General features: G+C 42.0%; 1 pseudogene; it reads right to left on the bottom strand.

Annotated features, from left to right (window-relative positions):
* Positions 1-306: 306 nt before the first annotated feature.
* On the bottom strand, positions 307-2,124 carry LOC115186514 (zinc finger protein 180-like; annotated as a pseudogene).
* Between the last annotated feature and the right edge of the window lie 4,581 nt (positions 2,125-6,705).

Here is a 6,705-nt window from a genome sequence, read left to right as displayed (position 1 = left end):
ACATGGAAATGGGAGATATATTTTACCTCACTGATTAGAGGACAACCTGCAGAAGACATTCAGCTACATTTTGGAGTGATGCATTTAAATGTAGGGGTCGCTAAACAAAGGAACACAACACTTGTTTGTCATAACTCATCGATATCATGTTAAAATCATTTGTGTGACAGGAGGGAGATGAAGTTGCACGTCCTGTTAAAACGAACAGCTCAAAAAGCACACGGAATCTGGGAATAATGTGTACATCCCTGGTTAGAGGACAATTTGTAGAAAGCAGCTAGCTACATTTTGAAGTGTTGCATTTTGATTCAAGTGCGTCACCAACGTCACCCACATTGATCACAGCTAGGAGATTTCTCTCCTGTGTGTGTTCTCTGATGTGATACTAGGCTGGTTAGCCAAGAAAATCTTGTCCCACATTGACTACAGCTATATTGTTTCTCTCCTGTGTGTGTTCTCTGGTGTATAGTGAGATAGCTAGACATAGAAAAACTCTTCCCACATTGAGTACAGCTATATGGTTTCTCTCCTGTATGAGTTCTCTGGTGTTTAGTGAGATAGCTAGATGTAGAAAAACTATTCCCACATTGGTTACAGCTATAAGATTTCTCTTCTGTGTGTGTTCTCTGGTGTAATATCAGGCCGTCTGACCGAGTAAAACTCTTCCCACATTGATTACAGCTATAAGGTTTCTCTCCTGTGTGTGTTTTCTGGTGTCGAGTCAGAGAGCCAGATGTAGTAAAACTCTTCCCACATTGATCACAGCTATAAGATTTCTCTCCTGTGTGTGTGTTTTCTGGTGTGATATCAGGCGGTCTGGCCGACTAAAACTCTTCCCACATTGATTACAGCTATAAGATTTCTCTCCTGTGTGTACTCGCTGGTGTTTAGTCAGATGGGAAGATGAAATATAAGTCTTCCCACATTGATCACAGCTATAAGGTTTCTCTCCTGTGTGTGTTCTCTGGTGTATTATCAGGCTGTCTGGCCGAGTAAAACTCTTCCCACATTGATTACAGCTATAAGGTTTCTCTCCTGTGTGTACTAGCTGGTGTCTACTCAGATGGCAAGATGAAATATAAGTCTTCCCACATTGATCACAGCTATAAGGTTTCTCTCCTGTGTGTGTTCTCTGGTGTGATAACAGGTTGCTTGACTGAGTAAAACTCTTCTCACATTGAGTACAGCTGTACGGTTTCTCTCCAGTGTGAATTCTCAGGTGTACTTTTAGTGCTTTTAAACTTGAGTAACTCTTCCCACAATCAAAACAGTGGTGAGATTTCTCTCCTGTGTGTGTTCGCTGGTGTATTTTAAGTTCTGATGAAGATTTGCAATGTTTTCCACAGTCAGAGCAGCAGATAGATTTCTTCCCTGTGGGTCTCTGCTGGTGTTTCTTGAGGTGATAGAATCTGGACAGACTCTTCTCTGACTCATTAGCATCATGATGTTGAGGCTCCCCAGAGGATCCATGATAGTCACGTCTCTCTCCTGTGTGAACAAGTCAGACAGATAGTTAAAGGCTCACAAGAGCAGAAATCCACTGAAAAAGGTGATGCCAACAGCGTAGCCATGATACTGTACAACAATTGACGTCTGTAATGAATGTTAAAATTACTTGACAATTGTCTTAAGACAGTCAAGTGAGCAACAATAGTCATATTTAGTCTTGTTTTCACATTAGTAGTAACTAGAAATAAGTAAAAGGTGTTGAACTCCTAAGCAGTGTGCCAGGCGACTTTTGTTCTCAAATATAGGCACCTTTTTGTGTTTGCTAAAATTGCGACAAGGGCGATGCGCATACAATTTGATTGCAGAAACTCCTCCCTGCTAATGCAGAAACCGCTAGTTATGGATGTAGTATATCTGCCTGGAGCAAAAATGGTGAGCAAGTGGCCTAAGCTGTGCCATTAGAGATTCTGGGTTCGAGTCCAAGCTCTGTTGCAGCCGGCCGCGACCGGGAGGCCAATGGGGCGACGCACAATTGGCCCACCGTCGTCCGGGTTAGGGGAGGGTTTGGCCGGCAGGGATATCCTTGTCTCATCGCGCACTAGCAACTCATGTGGCGGGCCGGGCGCAGTGCACACTGACCAAGTCACCAGGTTTACGGTGTTTCCTCCGACACATTGGTGCTGCTGGCTTCCGGGTTGGATGGGCATTGTGTCAAGAAGCAGCGCGGCTAGGTTGGGTTGTGTTTCAGAGGACGCATGGCTCTCGACCTTCGCCTCTCCAGAGTCCGTATGGGAGTTGCAGCGATGAGACAAGACTGTAAGTACCAATTGGGGAGAAAAAAAGGGTGAAAAAAATATATATTTAAAAAATGGTGAGCAAAGATTAGTTTTCACAATGTATTCTGAATATTACAGCACTAGATCAGGATGCTACTCAAGGAAACTCACATTAAGCTCTGTGTCTATTCACTAATTCACCACCGTGGGGGAAAACTCAGGGGAGTTCTCATAGGCTGACAGCAAATATAGCCTCCATTTCCAGGTTGATTATGATTATTATTATCATTTGACACTACTTTGGATTATAATTGTAAGGCTCGTTTGAATGTCCTGATTTAATATAATGTTTGTGTTATTGTCAAATGTACTGCTTTATATTTAAAAACGACTTCAACCAGTAAAATGATCATTGGCTAGTTTTCCATCAGCCTGACATCAGCCTGACAATGAGGTTTTGTCCACTAAGTGTATGCCAAAATGGTCTATAATCTCACCTAACAATAACATAGACCTACTGTAGGACCCATAACTTCACCTAACAACAACATAGACCTAGGACTATAACTCATTTAATATTTCAGGTGAAACAAGGAGACTAAAATGTCTTTGTCATGACAATTCATAACCTGATCACCAGATAATTTTGTGAATAATCCCACTAGGCTACTCTGTAATGAGTTGTCATTCTAAATGTCCTGAATAAAGGAAAATAGCTCTGTGTGTTGTACAATAGCCTATCCATCATGGAACAGTTCTCTACACATTATGAGCTAAGTATCTCTGTGTCCAGACAGACTAACGAGACCCTTCAGTAAATCAACCAGACAATAACACTTTATAAACATCAATTTGTTTGGGATGTTGGATCCAACATGGAGCACGGCATAACTGTCTTTACCGGTGTAATGAATGAAGAACAACATGTGACTGTCATTCAGAAAATGATTTCCTGGATCAGCTGATGATAGTTGAACATGTGACTGTAACTAAACAGCTACAGTATTAAGTATTATGCGTAATTATTTAAGAACCGCATTAATCACAGTATCCATTTATGTGTTGTCAATAAAGTTAAGGTGACTCTCGGTTAGAACCATTGGATTTAGTAAACTGAAATGATTTAGGATTTCTGTGCCCATGAAAACTGTTTTCCCAGCGTAATATAAGGAAACACTAAAAGTTACGTAGTTAGAGAGCATTTCAGAGATCTGAATACAAAAAAACTGTCCGACAGCAAGATCCAGTATTTAAGTTAAAGTTCATCATATGACAAGCTTAACGTTATGACTATAACTACTGTTCCCTGAAGGAGGGAAACTAGGTACAACATACTATTAAATCCACACCTCGCTGGAAGCCCCGCCTTCCACAGGTGATGAGCGTGAGACTCGGATATATTCCTTAAATGATTTAATCCTTAAATGTAATACCTCAGTTCACCGACCCAGGAAGTGGCAGAGCCAAACAGGTGTTGTAACTCGTTCATAACTGGCACGCAGATCGGTAGAAATGGTAAGATAAATTGGCACTTCAAATGGAAATGGAAAAAGTTTGCCTATTTTACCGGAAACTTCAGGAGCATAACGTCAGAATTAACGAAGGCCAGCAGCAGGTCGGGAATTGGTTATTTTCTTCTGGTTATATTGACCTCTGGCTTCCTCATGTCATTTGTGAGTGTTAATTATTTAATCAAACGCTTGAAGCATCTGTTCAGTTCAAGTTCTGCACATACAGTTGATTTTATTAAACACATGGGGGGGTGTGTCTATATGGAAAAATACACGTCATAACATTTCAACCAATCAATTGGTAGAAAGAAAATACAATTTGTATTTTTTATTTGGGACAGCCCTAGAACATAGTGCATTCAGACCCCTTCCCTTTTTACACATTTTGTTACGTTACAGCCTTATTCTGAAATGGATTAAATAGAAAATGTCATTTTTTTTAATGATCAATCTTCAGACAATACCTCATAATGACATCACAATACCCCATAATGATATCACAATACTCCATAAAAGTGAGATTTTTTTTTTTAAATACTTGCATACCAGTGGTTGTATCTCTGTAGGACATGCCAGTAGGCTACAGTAGGTTGTATCTCTCTAGGACATGCCAGTAGGCTACAGTAGGCTACATCTCTCTAGGTCATGCCAGTAGGTTACAGTAGGTTGTAACTCTCTAGGTCATGCCAGTAGGCTACAGTAGATTGTATCTCTCTAGGTCATGCCAGTAGGTTACAGTAGGTTGTAACTCTCTAGGTCATGCCAGTAGGCTACAGTAGGTTGTATCTCTCTAGGTCATGCCAGTAGGCTACAGTAGGTTGTAACTCTCTAGGTCATGCCAGTAGGCTACAGTAGGTTGTATCTCTCTAGGTCATGCCAGTAGGCTACAGTAGGTTGTATCTCTCTAGGTCATGCCAGTAGACTACAGTAGGTTGTAACTCTCTAGGTCATGCCAGTAGGCTACAGTAGGTTGTATCTCTCTAGGTCATGCCAGTAGGTTACAGTAGGTTGTAACTCTCTAGGTCATGCCAGTAGGCTACAGTAGGTTGTATCTCTCTAGGTCATGCCAGTAGGTTGTAATTCTCTAGGTCATGCCAGTAGGTTACAGTAGGTTGTATCTCTCTAGGTCATGCCAGTAGGCTACAGTAGGTTGTATCTCTCTAGGTCATGCCAGTAGACTACAGTAGGTTGTATCTCTCTAGGTCATGCCAGTAGACTACAGTAGGTTGTATCTCTCTAGGTCATGCCAGTAGGTTACAGTAGGTTGTATCTCTCTAGGTCATGCCAGTAGGTTACAGTAGGTTGTAACTCTCTAGGTCATGCCAGTAGGCTACAGTAGGTTGTATCTCTCTAGGTCATGCCAGTAGGTTACAGTAGGTTGTTTCTCTCTAGGTCATGCCAGTAGACTACAGTAGATTGTATCCAAGTGGTTTTATCTCTCCAGGTCATGCCAGTAAGCTACAGTAGATTGTAACTCTCTAGGTCATGCCAGTAGGCTACAGTAGGTTGTAACTCTCTAGGTCATGCCAGTAGGCTACAGTAGGTTGTAACTCTCTAGGTCATGCCAGTAGGCTACAGTAGGTTGTAACTCTCTAGGTCATGCCAGTAGGCTACAGTAGGTTGTATCTCTCTAGGTCATGCCAGTAGGTTACAGTAGGTTGTATCTCTCTAGGTCATGCCAGTAGGTTACAGTAGGTTGTAACTCTCTAGGTCATGCCAGTAGGCTACAGTAGGTTGTATCTCTCTTGGTCATGCCAGTAGGCTACAGTAGGTTGTATCTCTCTAGGTCATGCCAGTAGGCTACAGTAGGTTGTATCTCTCTAGGTCATGCCAGTAGGTTACAGTAGGTTGTAACTCTAGGTCATGCCAGTAGGTTACAGTAGGTTGTAACTCTCTAGGTCATGCCAGTAGGCTACAGTAGGTTGTATCTCTCTAGGTTATGCCAGTAGGTTGTAACTCTAGGTCATGCCAGTAGGCTACAGTAGGTTGTAACTCTCTAGGTCATGCCAGTAGGCTACAGTAGGTTGTATCTCTCTAGATCATGCCAGTAGACTACAGTAGGTTGTATCTCTCTAGGTCATGCCAGTAGGTTACAGTAGGTTGTGTCTCTCTAGGTCATGCCAGTAGGTTACAGTAGGTTGTATCTCTCTAGGTCATGCCAGTAGATTACAGTAGGTTGTATCTCTCTAGGTCATGCCAGTAGGTTACAGTTGGATGTATCCAAGTGGAAACAATTATCAACCCAATGTGGAAAGTGTTGAATTTGGTCAACAACATAATGAATGGCTTATTTGCTACGTGAGGTTTACTTGATCCAACAGAAGTTTCGTAATGATTAAGTTGTTACGTGGACACGTGACATACCGACAACTTTGATAAAACACTATAGGATTTGTCTCCATATCGCTATGCATATTCATGCTAGTAGCTTAGCATCTCTCTCCATTGAATACAGGCGGCTGACGACAACAACCCTCATAGAATATAAACAATAGATTACAATAATAAGATGTATCCACCAATCCAAAGACAGGATAGGTGGGAGATAGACAACCCACAGTGCAGCTTTGTGGACAACGACTCCCCTTGTCAGGGCGGAGATACATCTTGTCAGTATATCCATAATCTTTGGTGTAGCCAACCCAACTCTCACATGGCTCTATTGGGGGGCACGGTGTGTAGTAAAACATCACTACATTAAAATCACCACATGCCGTGGCCCCCCAGTCTGCGGTCAGCAGATAGACCCTCCTCAAATATATATGTTAAGTCACTTTTTGGAAACGGAACGGAGAAAACAAGGGGTAGCTTGTTCTCTACGTCGTCTGATTCTAGACATATCAGTCATCATCCCAGGACCCTCCGTTGAAGAGGTATTGATGAGCCAACTCCGAATATCCAAAGTTAAAAACTAATTGGAGGTGGTACTTACTGGTGTTACTCAGATCTCCTGTCTCCTCCTCTTCATC

This window comes from Salmo trutta, unplaced genomic scaffold (genome assembly GCF_901001165.1).
Source record: "Salmo trutta unplaced genomic scaffold, fSalTru1.1, whole genome shotgun sequence".
NCBI lineage: Eukaryota > Metazoa > Chordata > Actinopteri > Salmoniformes > Salmonidae > Salmo > Salmo trutta.
This window is presented reverse-complemented; position numbering and strand designations above follow the sequence as displayed.